Raw genomic sequence first — 19,036 nt, 5'->3', positions numbered from 1 at the left:
ATGCCCAAGTGTAAAAGGTGCCACCTGATTCAGATTGCATCAACAGTAGAGCTAGGGGATTTTTTTTTTTTTTTTTTTTTTTTTTTTTGAAAAATAGCTTATTTTCTGAAAAATGCAGTTTTGGTTGACTTGAAATTATTCAGGAATTCATTGCCATTCGTAGTCATTCATGATGACAATGAATAGTCATTGGGCCAGGAAAGAGTGACAAGTGACTCTGTAGCCTAGTGGTAGGGCACTCCTCTGGGAAACCCAAGTTTAAGACCCTGCTCCAGTGACTAACTATTGATGCAACATGGAATTGCTTCAACAGAAGAGAGAGGCACCTTCCCTTCTCTGTCTTTTCTGTTTTATGAACACAGGTCTTGTCTATATGAATGGTTAGTGCATGGCAAGCAGGGGTGTAAATTTACCTCACATTAGCCTGATGCATACAAACAGTCCACACTAAAGTTCCCTAGTGCATTTTGATCTACCCTGCTTTGAAATGGGAATAGATCAAAGCACACTAGTGATCTTATAGTGCATGGCCATATGGACAGTTAGTGCGCAGCAGGCTAGTGTGAGGTAAACTTACACCCCAGCTTCCATGCACTAACTGGTCATATAGACAAGCCCTTGTGGTCCTTTACTTTTGTTAAAATGCCCAAAATTGAAACACAATTTTGAGTTTGGTCGAACAAAGTATTCTGTTTGGCCCCTCTGTGTTTTCCAACTCTACAATTGGCTGAAAAAAATTGGAAAACGTTGGTTTTGGTTCAACACAAAGTTAAACATTTTTTTCATTTTTGTTTTTTTGGAATGCTACTGAACCAAAAAGTCCATTATTCACCCAGCTTTGGTTAACAGCATTCTGCATAACCTCTCCTCTCAGCCCCCTAATGGACAGCTGTGGAACACAGCAATGTAGTGAAATGTAGGAATATAGACCCATGAGGTACTGTATATAGTTTTGGTTTTTTTTAAGTGGGTCATAGCCAGGAAGATCAATTTGGTGGAATGCTCATAAATGTTCTTGCTCAGAAAAGCCTGGCAAAATTAAGGGGCAGAAATATGACCTGCAATTATGAATAAACTCTGAATGTGGTGGTGCAAGAGACCTAACAGATTTCCTACCATCTAGGAGGCACATATGACTGTTGTGCAGTTATACCAGACACTGTGCTATTGTGTGAACTCAGCTGAATTAGGGTATTGTGAGGAAGGGTTTCTCCTCTTGTTTCGTTTTTAGAACAGACATGGTTGTTGCATCGCTGCATATCCCATATAGACAAAGACCATTCATTATTTTTTCCTATTTCCTTGCTGAGCTAATTGTTGTCATGTTTTCCTTCTAGTACCAAATTTCTGTAAGGAATACTTCATTCCGGCAACCAGGGAAAGTGCTTGGATGCTCAAAGTAAGTGTTTTATTTCTCTCTGTAGCGTGATAAAATGTACAGTATGTTCTGACTGACATTAAAAGTAATGAGGTATTGCTTTGATTTTGTTTATATTTTTAAAGAGCAAGTCAACAGTTGGGTGACATTCAGTATACAGTAGTTACTGAGTTTCCTTTGCAGCAAGACCTCGCATACAAAAATAAATAGGTACAAGTCAGAATAAGTTGCCTTTGTAAATGGTAGTATCCATGCAATACAAATTAATTGTAATAAATTCACAGCTAGCAGCACCAATGACAACTGTTTCCAGAAGAAATATTGCAAATGTGAATAAAGGGCGGGGGGGGGCATCAATAAAGAGGGAAGCCAAAGGTAGGAGAGGAATCTCTTTCTCTCCCTATCTTTCCTTTTCTCTCTCTCTCTTTCTTGTCTCTTGTCCTTCTCTCCTGCTTCAGGAATTCTGGTGGAAAACTGTCTTATGCTCTCTCTTCAATGCTCATTTTACTTCATTGAGTTAGCAGCTCTACCAGTGAAATAATACAGCTTTTCCAATTTTAACTGGGGGAAAAAAGAGCTAGACCAAATGTTACTGTACATGGTTAATACATATCTGATAAGGAACATCTCTTTGTAAATTTTCAGTTAGTTGTGTATTGGACACTAGGTTAATCTATCCAGCCTCCAATTTGTCATGTTGCAATCTGCACAGTCATAATTTGGCTCACCTGTAGGAACAGCAGAGAACAATGATACAATTAGAGGTAGGTCCACAAGATGGCAATGTTTTGAAAGTCTTTAAAATGATCACTTGAACTGTGGTTGATAAAAGAAACATTGTCACATATTAACTGTCTTTTTGTATCATGGTTGCCAAGTGTCTGTCTTGTTACACAGCCTGAATTCTAAACTTTCCCCAAAAGGAAGACTAGAATACAATATGATAGTCTTTTTTTTTAAATAAAAACACCTTCTAGCATGCGGTGTGGTGCTGTCAAAAGTATATGCACACATGCAGTCTCTCTTGGTAAGGTACAGAGTACAGTTCACTGTATGGCATATCTTATAACACATTATATTTTATGAAGTTGTGCACTTAACATATAAATAAAATGACATATCCCTGCTCAGAAACTTTTAGTTTAGAACCCACCTGCCAATGCTTGAAAGTCTGTCAATGTTACCATTTATAAAGTCTGACTTTGATGGGGGCATAAGGCATGTCTCATTTGCTAGAATATTTTATTTATGTTGTATATTTTAGCAAAGATGAGCCATATTTTTCCTGTACTCTCTAATCAATGTTAAGGCTTTTTTCACAAGGGAACTAGGGAGATGGTTCAACTGTTGATTAAGGGTTTTGAATATCTTGAAACTGCTCAGACATATTTGTAAAAAGGTGCTACAAATGCACAGTTGGTGGGTTTTTAGCTCAAATCAACAGGAGGGGAGACCTGAATGTTTGCAGAGAATTGGGATCTGTTGAGAGGTTTAGGTTAGAACAGTTCCTAGGAGATGAAGAATTGGAGCTGAACCTTGTTTGACGGGGGTCTGGGGAGAGGGAGCAGTTAAAAGAGAAGACTGAAACTGTGATGGGGAGAGCTGTAAGGGGATAACTGCAGACTTTAGAAGCTATGAGAATGAAGTGATGAGAGCTGAAAGAATTTGAGGAACCAGAAGATATATGCAGCATATTTAAGCTGGGAGTTTTCATATTAAGAACAGTGGATAATTGCTATAGCACAAGAGAAGCTGAAAGAGGCCTGGAATGAGTCAAAGATGAAACAAAGGATCTGGGCCCCATGAAGAAGCTGAGAAACTCAAAGCTGTAGGAATTCTAATGGATTTCCTCCACTTGCATCTTGTTTTTAACAGTGGTAGGACTGCACCAGTGGAAGTGCCTAACATAGAGTGGCCATGTCCTTTTAATCATGTATTTTCTAACCCTGCTCAAAATATGTCTGGATGATACTGTTAAAACACTCTCAGCTGCAATCAATCTGATCATACTAGTATTCCCATAGATGGTTGTGAAACAGTAGGCAATCTGAAGAAAACTACTAGTGTAGAGGCAACAGAGATATATATATATATATATATATATATATATATATATATATATATATATATATATATATATATATATAGTCTACTTTACAAAAGTCTGCTTGTGACTACACATTGCCTAATAAAACTTATCTTGGACATACAGATTTCCTGGAGTGAATAGTCCCACCCTCAGACCAACAGGCGGCTTTCCAGAGTATTCCCTCTGGTCTGCTGCCTACTCTGTAGTCTTTCCTCCCAAAATCCGTGGAACTTTGTAGAACGCTGAATATCAAAATAAAGTCCCAGCCGCCAGCTTTTTAATACCAGAGGTTTATCATACTGCTATAAAGATAGCTGCACTATAGCCGAACATTGACCAAATCCAGGTTTCACATATCAATATGCAATGGAATTTTGATGCACTTTCATGCTTTCTTTGACAACTCAGTGGTGGTTTGTGGGTTTTTGTTTAATTGTTAAAGTTGTAGGGATAGCCATATAGGGAAGGAAGTTCAACTATCCAGGCAGTTTTACAACTTTCATTTAGAATACTCCCCCAGGATATGTAGCAAGTTTTCATTGGCAGTTAAACATACAATGCATTAAGCAAGGAATTTTAAAAGAACAGATTTAGAATGCATCCTAACAACAAAAAACATTGCTGTTTCTATGGTGCTTGAGAGTCCATGTTTACTTGCAGTTATTCAGTATTTTCTGGCTAGCAGTACAAGCAGCCAAAAGCATCTAATCCAGTGTGGATTAGAAAACAGAATTTGTTCAGGAAAGGAACACAATAAAACAACTTCAATATCCTGGCAGGTTTTCTTTGCTTCACTAAAGCTAAAACTTTCTAAATCTACTTGATAAGAGGCTTTCATTATTTGCTCTGCTTCTTGCATGTAGAAAAGATATGCTTAGTTACTTGAAAGCAGGAAGAGTAAAGGAACGCTGTCTTTCCTTCCAGGCGAGGGGAAAAAGTTCCTCTACTTCTTTTGCATCTTCATTATTAGCCAGAGGGGGTCACTAAAACAAGTCACTTTAATCCTTTGGCTGAATGCATTGCTTTCACAGCATTTCCATCCTGTGAAAAGTGACTGAGTCTTCCAAAAGTCAGTGTAGGGTAACATCCTATGACAGTCACAACTGCATGAAGACACAATTGTTTTATGGTCAATTTTGATTTAACATGAGAAGAGAGCTGTAGTTTGGATCTAAATTTTGAACCTAAAGGACAAAGTTAACTTGAATGGAATGTTTGTTTATGGCTTCATGCTAACCAGTATCCTTTCCTTGCTTTACTTAGTAATTGAACAAACTAAATATCCTTTTATGGTCTTGTCTGAAAATGTTCTGAACCATAGGGTAACTTTTTTTCCCCCCACTGTCCTACTACCAGGAATTATCCCACAGGAGTTCATCAATGCAACTGACTCATTTAAAAAAAACACCACAGTATTTTTTAAAAAAATGCAACATATGTAAGGTTTTGTTCAAAGTTAATGACAGTCCATTCCAATGGCCAAGCTATCAATGTTAACTATAACTCATAACTATTAAATATATGGGTTTTTGTTACTTTGCATTAAATAAAATCAGCACATAATTTTCTAACATCATGAGCAAAATATATTATTGTAATATCATTGCTATATTTTTGTTTAAAATACTTAAAAGGCAGGCTTTTTACAATAGAGCAACTTAACTTCATAGTAATAAGACCCATTTCAGCTTACTGAATTTTGTTACTTAGTTGCTATTCAAAAATATGCATAAAATAAATGGAAAATAAAGTTAGGATTATATCATTTTATGGGCTTTTGGTAAATGGATGCCAGATTCTAGTTCGTGTATAGTGTATTGCATTTTGTCCATTTCAACAATTTATTAGTGTATTAAAGATACTTCAAGCAATGACTAAGCGCTCTTGCAGTCTGAGTAGAGAAATCCTAGATTGCTCTGCTTCTGTGATTCAGCAGTTTAAGAAACCCAACCTGCTTGCCAGAGCTAGCTCACTGGAAATATTTGTGACTCACTATGACATTCAGATTTTGCAGAAACAAATTTTCATTTTAGAAAAAGTTTCTACCTCTTAGGGCTGTAAAGAGAACCTTCCAAATGTGAGCAGAGTATAATCCAATGCAATGTTGTCTTCCTCAGTCTTCAGGCAGCCTGAAACAAGACGGGTATTATTTTCCCCAAACTAACCCCATTAATCTTACTAGAGCAGTGGTGGGCAACCTGCGGCCCGCGAGCCACACATGGCCTGCCAGGGTAATCCACTGGCGGGCCCGCAAGACAGTTTTACACTGACTGTCTGCAAGCACGGCTGCCTGCAGCTCCCAGTGGCTGCAGTTCACCATTCCCAGCCAATGAGAGCCACGGGAAGCGGCAGCCAGCACGTCCCTGTGGCCTGCGCTGCTTCCATTGGCCAGGAACAGCGAATCATGGCCACCGGGAGCTGCAGGCAGCCATGCCTGTTGATGGTCAATGTAATCAAACTGTCTCACGACCTGCCAGCGGATTACCCTGATGGGCTGCAGGTTGCCCAATACTGTACTAAAGTGTAAAAAGCATACTGGTGATACTTAAAATATCATCAACTATTTAATTGTTGATCATTTTAGCAGATGGAAAGGGGTGGGAGTAAAGTGATGGGTAATTACTGGGAGCTGCTGCAGGGAAGGATATGCAGAGGGAAGAAAGAAAGGACACAGGGAATAGGAAGAGAAATGAAAGAAACATGGGGAAGGAAGAGAAACAAAGGGCTGAAATAGCAGTGGTCCTAAACGTCAGCATATTTTCCCCCTAAGTGATGTTGATGAGTGTGACAAAGACCTGGACATGTAACTAAGAATTTAGCTGCTGTATAAGGGCTATCTTCTGTTCCTCCCTTTGTGCAAATTTCTCATTGACATCTGTGGGAGATCAGGTGTGGAATGAAGGAAGCACATAGTCCTATATGTGTGTTCCTGCCATAGGGCCATAATTAGAAATGGAGTTCAATCCTCTCCACAGAATGTTTGACAGCCTGCTTTAGTCATAATCTTTCTTACATGAATTCTTTAAGAAATGTAGTGGGAGCATCAGATAGAGGGTCTTCTAAAGTACAGTAAAAAGAACGAGGAGTACTTGTGGCACCTTAGACTAACAAATTTATTTGAGCATAAGCTTTCGTGGGCTAAAACCCACTTCATCGGATGCATGCAGTGGAAAATACAGTAGGAAGATAGATAATCTATCTATACACACAGAGAACATGCCCTTCACATTTCCAGTTTTGCCTTGCAAGTAGATAACATTACCACACTGTAACTGAAGCCTATACTAAGAATGGAGAATGCCTAGGGAATAGCATGAATGCTGAGGGAACAGTATTTAATTGCATCAGGCAACTGAATATTAAGCACATCCGTGTTGCCAGTCCCACACATTCAGAAATCATGATTCAGGCCCCCCATACCATGAGAGTGACTGACTTAAAAATTGAAATAATATAAGGACTAGATGATCTCCTGAGGTCCCTTCCAACCCTGATATTCTGTGCTTCTGTGAAATGCATTTTGGGATCTTTTTATTTGACTTTTGGAATCGCGTGTGTCCACACTGTTCTCTGCAAGCAGGAGGGCTAGCAGCTTGTTTTTATTAAATGAAAGGTTAGATTCTCATGTAATTACATCATTCCAGGAGCTGGGGGCTTGAGGAAAATCACCAATTTTATGAGACTCACAATAAAATCTCAAGTGTTGGGATCACAGGGGTCAGGTGGATGTGAAAAATTTCTCACCTAATGTTAACTCTAAATGTTGTTGTCTTGTATAAAAAGTTAGATGCTGTGTATAATAATGACCTGCTCAGCCTACATAGAGTTGTTCTGTCATAACTAATAGTGTGACTAAGCCACTATCATGTGGGCTACAATTTTTATTACAATAGAAGATGGTATAAAGCAAAGATAAAGGAGTAGATATTCAAAGTGCCTTTTGTGTTTCAATAGTAACAGTGTACCTAAGTACTTTTTGACTTTGAAAATCCCCCTCCAAAAGATTATATAAGTGGCATGGCTATAATTTGATTTCTAAACCACCCAGAAAACATAATTTTGCCCCCTATAAACTTATTACAGCAGGACCCTGATAGTGCCTACTAGTTAAGATCACAAATTGGCTTCCATTGGAGTCCCACCCATTTATATAAGGCTCAAATTTGGCTCATTCTCTAATTGTCTAATCAGACACTGTGGGGATACACATGTGCAAGGCTCTAGACAACATCACTGCATTATATTGTATGTAAAATAAGATTATCACTTAATTGATGGCTATCATTATGCATACGTACAAAGGATAGGGTTGCCAACTTTCTAATTGCACAAAACGGAACACCGCTACCCCACCCCTTCCCTGAGATCCCATCGCTCACTCCATCCCCGCTCCCTCCCTCCCTCACTTTCACCAGACTGGGGCAGGGAGTGTGGGATGTGGGAGAGGATGCGGGGTTCTGACAGTAGGAAGATAGATGTATGATGAGATTACTGGTTCTGTGGATGAAGGGAAAGCAGTGGATGTATTGTTTCTTGACTTTAGCAAAGCTTTTGACACGGTCTCCCACAGTATTCTTGTCAGCAAGTTAAAGAAGTATGGGCTTGATGAATGCACTATAAGGTGGGTAGAAAGTTGGCTAGATTGTCGGGCTCAACGGGTAGTGATCAATGGCTCCATGTCTAGTTGGCAGCTGGTGTCAAGTGGAGTGCCCCAGGGGTCGGTCCTGGGGCCGGTTTTGTTCAATATCTTCATAAATGATCTGGAGGATGGTGTGGATTGCACCCTCAACAAATTTGCGGATGATACTAAACTAGGAGGAGTGGTAGATACGCTGGAGGGCAGGGATAGGATACAGAGGGACCTAGACAAATTGGAGGATTGGGCCAAAAGAAATCTGATGAGGTTCAATAAGGATAAGTGCAGGGTCCTGCACTTAGGACGGAAGAACCCAATGCACCGCTACAGACTAGGGACCGAATGGCTAGGCAGCAGTTCTGCGGAAAAGGACCTAGGGGTGACAGTGGACGAGAAGCTGGATATGAGTCAGCAGTGTGCCCTTGTTGCCAAGAAGGCCAATGGTATTTTGGGATGTATAAGTAGGGGCATAGCGAGCAGATCGAGGGACGTGATCGTTCCCCTCTATTCGACATTGGTGAGGCCTCATCTGGAGTACTGTGTCCAGTTTTGGGCCCCACACTACAAGAAGGATGTGGATAAATTGGAGAGAGTCCAGCGAAGGGCAACAAAAATGATTAGGGGTCTGGAACACATGACTTATGAGGAGAGGCTGAGGGAACTGGGATTGTTTAGTCTGCAGAAGAGAAGAATGAGGGGGGATTTGATAGCTACTTTCAACTACCTGAGAGGTGGTTCCAGAGAGGATGGTTCTAGACTATTCTCAGTGGTAGAAGAGGACAGGACAAGGAGTAATGGTCTCAAGTTGCAGTGGGGGAGGTTTAGGTTGGATATTAGGAAAAACTTTTTCACCAAGAGGGTGGTGAAACACTGGAATGTGTTACCTAGGGAGGTGGTAGATTCTCCTTCCTTAGAAGTTTTTAAGGTCAGGCTTGACAAAGCCCTGGGTGGGATGATTTAATTGGGGATTGGTCCTGCTTTGAGCAGGGGGTTGGACTAGATGACCTCCTGAGGTCCTTCCAACCCTGATATTCTATGATTCTATGACCTGGGGCAGGGAATTGGGGTGTGGGAGGGAGTTTGGGGTGCGGGCTCTGGCTGGGCAGCGCTTACCTCCGGCAACTCCCGGAAGCGGCTGGCATGTCCGGCTTCTAGATGGAGGGGCCAAAAGGCTCTGCGCGCTGCCTGTGCCCACAGATGCTGCCTCCGCAGCTCCCATTGGCTGTGGCTCCCAGGCAATGGGAGCTGCGGAGCTGGTGCTCAGGGTGGGGGCAGCACACAGAGCCCCCATGGCCACCCCTGCACCCAGGAGCTGGACATGTCGGCTGCTTCCAGGAGCTGTGCGGAGACAGGGCAGGCAGGGAGCTTGCCTTAGCCCCTCTATGCCACCGACCGGACTTTTAGCAGCCCGGTCAGCACTGCTGACCAGAGCCACCAGGGTCCCTTTTTGACTGGGCGTTCCAGTCGAAAACCAGACACCTGGCAACCCTAACAAAGGAGCAGAGTTAAGATTGTGCATTCAACCTTTACTTTCACATTTCCTGACTTGATTTCTTAACTAAGACCTTAGAGTGTGTGTGTGCGTGTGTGTGTGTATTTTGTATTTAACGTAAGAACAAGTTACATGTAATCCTTCTTTCTTAAGTCTAAACCATGTATTTGACAGGTGGGTCATTGGTTAATGAAAGGAAGTAAATCCAGCTCTCCATCTTCCCAATAAGATGTATGTATTTTCGGTATGCTCCTGTCTACTCAAAATGGAGGCACTTAAATTTTTAATGGAGCTCTATCTTTACGAGGAGAGAGATGAGCTTTATATTGGATTTCTTCTGCTCTATATAAATTTGTTTTTAACTATAGTTCTTCAGCAGACATCACACTTGACCTATATATGCTTGTTCCTGGATGTGTGGCAGTGTTCATTGCATTCTGCTGTAGCCTTTTGCAATTTTTAATTTAGTCAAATTTTAATTACATTTAATTCTATGTTCATTTATATTTATTTGTGTATTGCTAAAAAAATCCTCCTTTCTTTTTTATGCATCCTCCCCTCAATTCTTGAGCACAACTTTTTTTTTTCTTTTCTACCGGCTTCTGAGAGTCACTTATCCCTTTCAGGACATCAGCCTCCACCCTGACCCATTTTTTCCTCTAGATGCCCTGTTAAGGGCACCTTCTGCTAAATCTGAATCTCAGGGCTGCAGAAAACCATACAGCAGCAGCTCTGCTAAGTATAGTTACCTGTAGCAGGTTAGTGTACAAATACTCATAAGCAAGAACGCAGAGCAGAATGTACAGTTTTAGTAAATAGACTACTTACTTCCAATAAGCTGTATTAAGGTATTCATGAAATCATGTGTGCTTAATATGACTCGTAACCCTCAAATGTCTTTAAGGAAATATCCTTCAGTTTGGATGCAAATTTCTTGACATCCTCTGAAAACTTTTCATTGTCTTAGCACACTGTGGTAACAAAACCAACATGTCTCCCTACAGTGCTGAATTTCTTCATGCATAATGTTGTTTTCTGCTCATTTGAAACTTTCTCATTAATAACACTTAGCATTTATTCAGCATCTTAGTGTTGTTCAAACATTAATCCTCATCAATCATGTGAAAAGGGAAAGTACTACTTTCATCTTATATAGATGTTCGGGAAACTAAAACACTGGTTGCATGACTTAACTGGTCAGTGGTAGAATTGTGGGTAGAACTCTAATTCCTGGCTCTCAGACCATTCTTCAGTGTGCTAAGCTATGTAGTCTTGTTTCTGTGCTATTTTTGCAGCCTTCTCTAAACTTTCAAAGGGCGAACCCTATAGATCTGTTTAGAAACCAAAGGGTATTTTTGAGGCTTAATTCACTAGCTTTGAGGTTCTCTGGTGGAAGGCTTTGTATAATGGAAGTGCTTGTGTACTCTAGGATGTGAAAATATTAATCAGCTAGCATTAGGAGCCATAACAGATTGGTAAACACTATAAGCAGCAAGGTAGGAAATAAGACTTCAAAATTAACTGATATCAAAGAACTAGACATGCAGTTCAGATTAGATGTAAGCAATAAGTAGCCTGAAATGCATTTTGAAAAAGTACCCAACAGTAAAAGAATCCATGATAAAATCTGCCCTCTAGATACAGCATGGTGAAGTAATTCAACCAAGTAGATTAACAGTGTTTCATGGTTCCCAATAGTCTAGTACTGTATTCTTCTTAAGTGCTTGCATATGATCATTCCAATGTACGTGTGTGCACGGCGCACGCACAGTTGCTGGAATTCTTTCCCTTAGTGCAGTGGTTCCCAAACTGGGGTTTGTGAACCCCTGGGGGTTCACGAAATGTTGCAGGGGTTCTCAGGGAAAAATTCCCTAATGGTGGACAGAGCTATCCCTAGGGATCCCAGGCAGCACGGGGCCAGCAGCCTGGAGCCCCTGGGCTTCCAAGAGCGAAGCAAATTAAAACAAGCATATCTATCACACTGAGGAGATTTAAACTTCAAGACTCCTTGTAATAAATGGAAAGGGAGGTGGATATTGTTTGCTGTTTTTAAAAGTTAATAGGCAGCTAGTATTGTTTTTAAAATTATTATGAAGAACAAGTTTAAGTTTTGTTGTAACATGCATTGTTTGCCCAGACTGCTTAAGACCTGAATGCTTGTGTAGGAGGATCTTTTTGAGTTGGCTTCTTAAATACCTTCATGCTGTTTCACATCTGATACTCCTTGATGAAACATAGGAGCCTTATCTTATAACAGGCTTATTCAAAGTGATACAAGCAACGAAAGTGAGATCTTGGAAGAGTGTTGCTGTTTTCATAATGTAATAAAAATACTGTAATGATAAATAATAATTAATAATAAATAGTGTGTAATGAGCATGTCAAAAAAACAAATTTTATATTTCCAAGATCACTGCTTTTATAATTTATACTCAGGTAAAGGAGAAAATGCCTGGAAATATTCATTTTTAGGAGGGGGTTTGTGAGACTTGACATTTTAATGAAAGGGGTTCACAGGTTGTTAAAGTTTGGGAACCACTGCCTTAGTGGTATCCATCGGGTGAGCTCCAGTGCCCTCTGGTGCCATGCCCTTATAGCACTGGTATAAAGGGCCCTGCCAACCCTGCATCCCCTGTTCCTTCTTACCACCTGTGGCAGTTGCTGGAACTACTCTTTGCTTCAGGAAAACTTCCCAGTAGAAGTTTTGTCGTCTTTTCCAGTGTATATACACTGTTATAGTTGTGATTTCAGAGTAGCAGCCATGTTAGTCTGTATTCGCAAAAAGAAAAGGAGTACTTGTGGCACCTTAGAGACTAACAAATTTATTTAAGCATAAGCTCTCGTGAGCTACAGCTCACTTCATCGGATGCATTCAGTGGAAAATACAGTGGGGAGATTTATATACACAGAGAACATGAAACAATTTGTGTTACCATACACACTGTAAGGAGAGCAATCACTTAAGGTGAGCTATTACCAGCAGGAGAGCGGGGGGATGGGGGACCCTTTTGTAGTGATAATCAAGGTGGGCCATTTCCAGCAGTTGACAAGAACGTCTGAGGAACAGTGGGGGGGGGGGAGGAATGACCCATCCACTCCCAGTCTCTATTCAAGCCTAAGTTAATTGTATCCAGTTTGCAAATTAATTCCAATTCAGCAGTCTCTCCTTGGAGTCTGTTTCTGAAGTTTTTTTGTTGAAGAATTGCAACTTTTAGGTCTGTAATCGAGTGACCAAAGAGATTGACGTGTTCTGCAACTGGTTTTTGAATGTTATAATTCTTGACGTCTGATTTGTGTCCATTTATTCTTTTACGTAGAGACTGTCCAGTTTGGCCAATGTACATGGCAGAGGGGCATTGCTGGCACATGATGGTATATCACATTGGTAGATGCGCAGGTGACCGAGCCTCTGATAGTGTGGCTGATGTGATTAGGCCCTATGATGGTGTCCCCTGAATAGATATGTGGACACAGTTGGCAACGGGCTTTGTTGCAAGGAGTGTTTCCCATACTGGTCATGAGTCTTGGCACTGGTCCCCATCCCTGGTGCCCAAGAAGCATAAGAAACAGTTGGGAGAAGAGTTGATCCAGTGCCCAAGTCAAACAGGCCTGGGGACCAGGATAAAGTGATGTCCACATGGGGCCGCATTTTTGCCCTGGCACTGCAACAGCTGGTACTGATGGCTCCAGTATCTATGCAGGGAAGCAGGGGTCTGCCATAGTCCTGAGTCCCATATGACTCTGGCGTCCGAGACACTGTCCTCAGGCAGACAGTGTGCCAGTCAGTTCATGGTGCCATCTACTCCGGAGATGTTTGCAGCAGCCAAGGACCTACTTTCATTTAGGGTGACCAGATCGCAAGAGTGAAATATCAGGACACTTTGGGCGAGCGGAACGGAAGAGACAGACACAGGTGCACAGCCCCGACCGGAGCCAGAGGCACACTGGTCCGCCTGGCCCTGTGCTACCAGCGTGCCCCTTCCTGTTGGGGGTGGGCCCATGCTGCGCCACACAGCTCCCCTGCCCAGCGCCCGCTGGATCTACTATGCCCAGAGCTCTCCTACAACCCTTCCACCACAAATGCACAGTGCTGTACACACACACACCCTGCCCAGCGCCCCCACTTGCTAGTTTCCCAATACACACAGATTTCCCCTCCCTTCTTTCTTCCCTCCCAGTGCCCTTCCCCACAACACTCCCACCACAACTATACAATGCCCCATACAGACACCCAGTGCCCTGACACACACAGATCTCCCCCACTTCCCAGCACCCCTAACAGGGCCCCACTGCCTAGCACCCCAAAACACACAAACCTCCCCCACTGCCCAGCGCCCTCCACACCCTCAAAGCCCAGCACCCCCCACACACCTCCCAGACACTCACCATCACACCCTGCCCCCTTCCCTGGCCGCACTCACCAGCCCTGCTGGAAGGTCTCTGGCTCCAAGGGGAGTCTCCAGACTCTCCATGTGCTGCACCCGCCACAAGCGCGAGCTCCATGGCTCCCATTGGCTGGGAAAAGCGCCAGTGGGAGCTGCCGGAGACGCAGAGCGGGGCTTGCAGGCACCGGCAGCACGCAGAGCCCTGCCACCCTAAGAGCCTGAGGGACCTGCCAGGGGATGAGGTGGCGAGTCCCAGTGGTGCTTACCTGGGGCAGCTCCCATCCCAGGAAACATCCGGCAGGCAGGTCCCTCTGGCTCCTAGGGTCGTGGGGTGGGGCGGGGGGAGGGGCAGAGGGCTCTCTGCCCGCTCCTGACACCTGCAAGCCCCGCCCCTGCAGCACGCAGCGCTCCTGCCGGCGGGTGGGCGCCGGGAGCTGCCCCAGGAAGCGGTGAACAGCGGCACCGGGGCTGCGGTCCAGACTGTCCCGATATCGGGACAAAGGGCATCCTGACTGATATAAGGTTGGGACGTGGGATAAGTCCCCTAAAATCAGGAATGTCCCAATAAAATCGGGATGTCTGGTCACCCTACTTTCATTTTCAGTTCATGTGTCCCTGGCGGCACAGGACTCGGCACTACTGTACCACTGAGTGGCAAAGAACACTCCCCCAGCCATCCTCCAGTACCACGACTGCCTTCTAGGGGAAAACCCCCTGTGGTAGCCTCATCGCAGGCGTCTCTGCAGCATGGATCACCGGCACCAAGGGGGTCTGCACAACCCTGGACACCATGCTGGGACTCTTCGTCTTCATCAGAGTCAGAAGTGGGATCTGACTCTTCCCGTCATCACAGCTGCCTGTACTACTCCCTGGCCACTCCTACTCCATCATGCCCCCAAGCACAGGGGTACCACCGAGTGCTTGGCCGCTGGTTCCATGGCGGCCGGCACTTATGCAGTGGCCCTTCTGGTTCCCCCAAGGTCAAGACACTCTCTTGAGGTGCTCCTACTTGGTGACCTCAGAGCAAAGCACCTCTGGTACCTCACTGTGTGATCCACCCCCCCCCCCCCGATCCAGACTCTGGTACCAAGCCCGGCACTAGCCTCAAGAAGAGGCCCTGCGGATCCTGGTCAATATGGAGGGAGGAGTGGAGGCCCCTCAGCCAGTCCTAGACTCCTCTTCCTCTTACCCACTGCCACCACAGCCTCATCTGGGGATGTCCTCCTCTGGGGATGACCACAAGGCTTACCAAGACTTATTAAAGCAGGTGGCCTCGAATCTAGGCATCCAGGCAGAGGTGGTCAATGAGGCGACTCACAATTTACTGGACATTCTGCTGGTGGCAGGCCTCTCAAGCGTGGCTCTACCACTCAATGAGGCTATCGTGGACCCAGTTAAGGGACTACGGCAGACCCCTGCTTCCCTCCCTCCCATGGCAAAGCATACAGAATGGAAGTGTTTCGTACCATCCAAAGGCTTCGAGTTTATATTCTTTCATCCTCCCCTGAGATCCCTGGTGATAGTGGCCACCAATGAGAGAGATCGCCAGGGACAATTGGGCATAACACCTAAGGCAAAGGAATCAAAAAAGTTAGACCTGTTTGGCCAGAAGGCCTATTTCCACAGGAGAACTACAGCTTCTCATACCAAACCAGCAGGCTCTGCTGGGCCGCTATGACTTTAATATGTGGGAGGCTATGCAAAAGTTGAAAGACTTGCTCCCTCAGGATGCCAGAGAGGAGTTCTCCTTGCTGATTGAGGAGGGGAAAATGGTGGTGAAGGCCTCCTTACAGGCAGCTTTGGATGTAGCTGACTCTGGAGCCAGATCTATGGCCAGGGCAATGACCATGTGCAGAAGCTCATGGTTGCAGTCATTGGGGTTTTCCCCAGGAAGTACCACAAAACCTCCAAGATCTTGCCTTTTGAAGGGTCCTCATGCTTTTCAGAGCAAACTGATGGTAGGCTCCATGGGCTTAAGGACTCTAAGGTGACCCTGAAATCCCTGGGGCTATATACTCCAGCGGCATCCAGGAAGCATTACAGACCCCAACAGATTGGCTGTTGTTTTGTCCAGCCAGCCAGGACCAGCGGAGGAGGAAGAGCAGTGGATTCAGGCTTAGACCTCCTCCACTGGCCGCCTCAGCAGGGCCAATACAGGCCGCCCCCAAACACTCAGGGAGCTTGAAGCACTCATTTGGGTGAGTTTTAGAGTAGCAGCCGTGTTAGTCTGTATTCACAAAAAGAAAAGGAGTACTTGTGGCACCTTAGAGACCAACAAATTTATTTGAGCATAAGCTTTCGTGAGCTACAGCTCACTTCATCGGATGCATTCAGTGGAAAGACATTCAAGGTTGACGTTTCAATCCACACAATATCTGATACAATTGTCCCTCTGTTTTTGAACCACCTGTCCCACATCAATGCCTGGACGCACATTAATTCAGACTGTTGGGTATTCAGCACAGTAGAGTGGGATACACTCTCCAGTTTGTGGTTACCTCGCCCCCATCCCTCTTCAGGGACCCTTCTCAGGAGCAACTGTTGGAACAAGAAGTCCCAATCCCTCCTTCGGGTGGGAGCCATAGGAGAGGTTCCATATCACCTAAGAGGAAAGGGGCTCTATTCATGTTATTTCCTAACCCCGAAAGCCTAGGGTGGTCTTAGACCTATCCTAGACCTGCGTTGTCTCAACCACTATCTCAAGAGCTTAAAGGTCTCCCTGGCTTCCATCATTTCCTCTCTGCATCTGGGGGATTGAAATGCCACCCTTGATTTAAAGGACACATACTTCCACATATCGTGTCCTCCCCACCCCTCCCCGAGGCCACAGAAGGTTCCTAAGATTTGTCGTGAACCAAGTACATTACCAGTTTGCGGTGCTTCCATTTGGCCTGTTAGTCTCTCCAGAGGTTTTCAGCAAATGTATGGCAGTGGTGGGGGCTTTTCTCAAGAAACAGAGTGCACATCTTCCCATCTCTCAAGGACTGGCTAGTCAGTGGCCAGTCCACAGCTCAAGTGGAATCCAACATCCATCTCATCCAATCAAACTAGGCCCTAGGTCTACTGATAAAACCCAGAAATCCACCCTTGTCCTGATGAAGAGGATAAGAGTACATCAGTGCAGTTCTTTACTTCATTCAGAAAGAGCCTTGCTTCCAGAAGACCATTTCTGAGCAGTCACGGTCTTGATAAATCCCATCCAGTCATGACTGCTTGAAAATGTCTTCGTTTTCTGGACCACATGGCATCATGCACTTGGGTAGTGTAACATGAAAGGCTGTGTCTCAGACCTCTCCAAATATGGCTGGCCACGGTGTATTCACGTTCATGGCATCATCTGGATTTTGTGCTCGCTCAAGTCCTCTATTTACTGACTTGGTGGGTGAACTACCAAGTGGTCTGTGTGGGAGTGCCCTTTTCACGGTCCAAACCATCAATGTCTCCAGTCTCTCACATCAGCACTGGGCTGGGGAGCCCACTTAGGGTCCCTCAAGACTATTGTCCCCAGAAGAACTTTCTCTTCATCTCCATGTCAGAGAGCTTAGGGTGGTCCGCCTTGCCTGCCAACTATTCCTGCCCCATATTACATCAAAGTCGTTTGGTTCTCGGACAATGCAACTGCCATGTTCTAGATCAACAGGCAGGGAGGAGCTCACTCCTCCCATCCCCATGCCAGAAAGCAATCCAGCTGTGGGATTCTTCCTAACCCATTCAATCCATCTCATGGTGTTGGACCTCCTGGGAGCACAGAACCAGCTGGCGTATCACCTCAGCAGGTCTTACTCCTCTCACCATGAATGGTCCCTTTGGCCAGACATCTCAAGGGACATTTTCCAACGGTGGGGGACTCCCTTTACAGACTTGTTTGCTACCTGTGACAACAGGAAATGCCACCACTTCTGTTCCCTGTGAGGCCACAGCCCAGGATCTTACGTACACCTTCCTGCTATCATGAGTAGATCACCTGTATTATGCTTTTCCTCCTATCCTGACGATACACAAGGTTCTGATGAAGATCAAGTGGGACTGGGCACTGGTCATTCTCATAGCCCCAGAATGGCCCAGGCAGCATTGGTTCACCACCCTGTTAGACCTCTCAATGGAAACCCTGCTTCTGCTACACACAGACATGATCTCCCGAGACCATGGTCAGGTGCTCCACCCAAATCTCAGCTCTCATCTGATGGCCTGGAAGCTCCATGGCTGAATCCTGAAGAGCAAGCTTGCTTGGAGCAAATCCATAGAGTTCTGCTAGGTAGTAGAAAATCCTCTACCAGGACCACTTACCTTGCAAAATGGAAGTGATTCTCCATCTGGTCCTCCCAATGCAGAGTTCCACCCATGCAATCCTCATTGCAACTCATATCGGAGTACCTTTTGCATCAGAAACAACAGCGTTTGGCTATTTCTTCAGTCAAGCTCCACCTAGCAGCAATATCTGCCTTTCTTCCCCGGGTCAACAACTGGTCTCTTTTCCCCCGTTCAAGCCGCTGGCAACGTGCTTGTTGGTGCACCTCTCCTGGAAAGTGGCCTTCTTAGTGGCCATCCCCTGAGTCAGAAGGGTTTTGGAGATCTGTGCCCTCATATCAGAGCCCCCATATATGATAGTCTTTAAAGATAAGTTTCAGAGTAGCAGCCGTGTTAGTCTGTATCCTCAAAAAGAAAAGGAGTACTTGTGGCACCTTAGAGACTAACAAATTTATTTGAGCATAAGCTTTCGTGAGCTACAGCTCACTGCATTTGATGACGTGAGCTGTAGCTCATGAAAGCTTATGCTCAGATAAATTTGTTAGTCTCTAAGGTGCCACAAGTCCTCATTTTCTTTTTTTAAAGATAAGGTGCTGCATCCATACCCGGCATTCCTCCTGAAAGTGGTTTCACAATTCCACTGCAGTCAAGCGATCTTTCTACCAGTTTTCTTCCTGAAGCCGCATGCAAACAGGGAGGAGCAATGTCTACACTCCTTGGATGTTAGAATGCCAGGGCACATCCATTTACAAAGAACCAAGTCGTTTTGCTGATCAACCCAGCTGTTCATAGCAATAGCCAACAGGAT

At 44.5% G+C, this 19,036-nt stretch overlaps 1 protein-coding gene across 1 annotated transcript in view; it reads left to right on the top strand.

The window, feature by feature from the left end:
- MAPRE2 (microtubule associated protein RP/EB family member 2) overlaps positions 1–19,036 on the top strand; it is a 155,492-nt gene that overhangs the window by 32,406 nt on the left and 104,050 nt on the right. Inside the window, exon 2 of the mRNA XM_074944415.1 lies at positions 1,338–1,399. The gene's annotated coding sequence lies outside the window, so the exon portion shown is untranslated. The remainder of the gene's footprint in view (positions 1–1,337; positions 1,400–19,036) is intronic.

Source organism: Natator depressus, chromosome 2 (assembly GCF_965152275.1).
Source record: "Natator depressus isolate rNatDep1 chromosome 2, rNatDep2.hap1, whole genome shotgun sequence".
Taxonomy (NCBI): domain Eukaryota; kingdom Metazoa; phylum Chordata; order Testudines; family Cheloniidae; genus Natator; species Natator depressus.
This window is presented reverse-complemented; position numbering and strand designations above follow the sequence as displayed.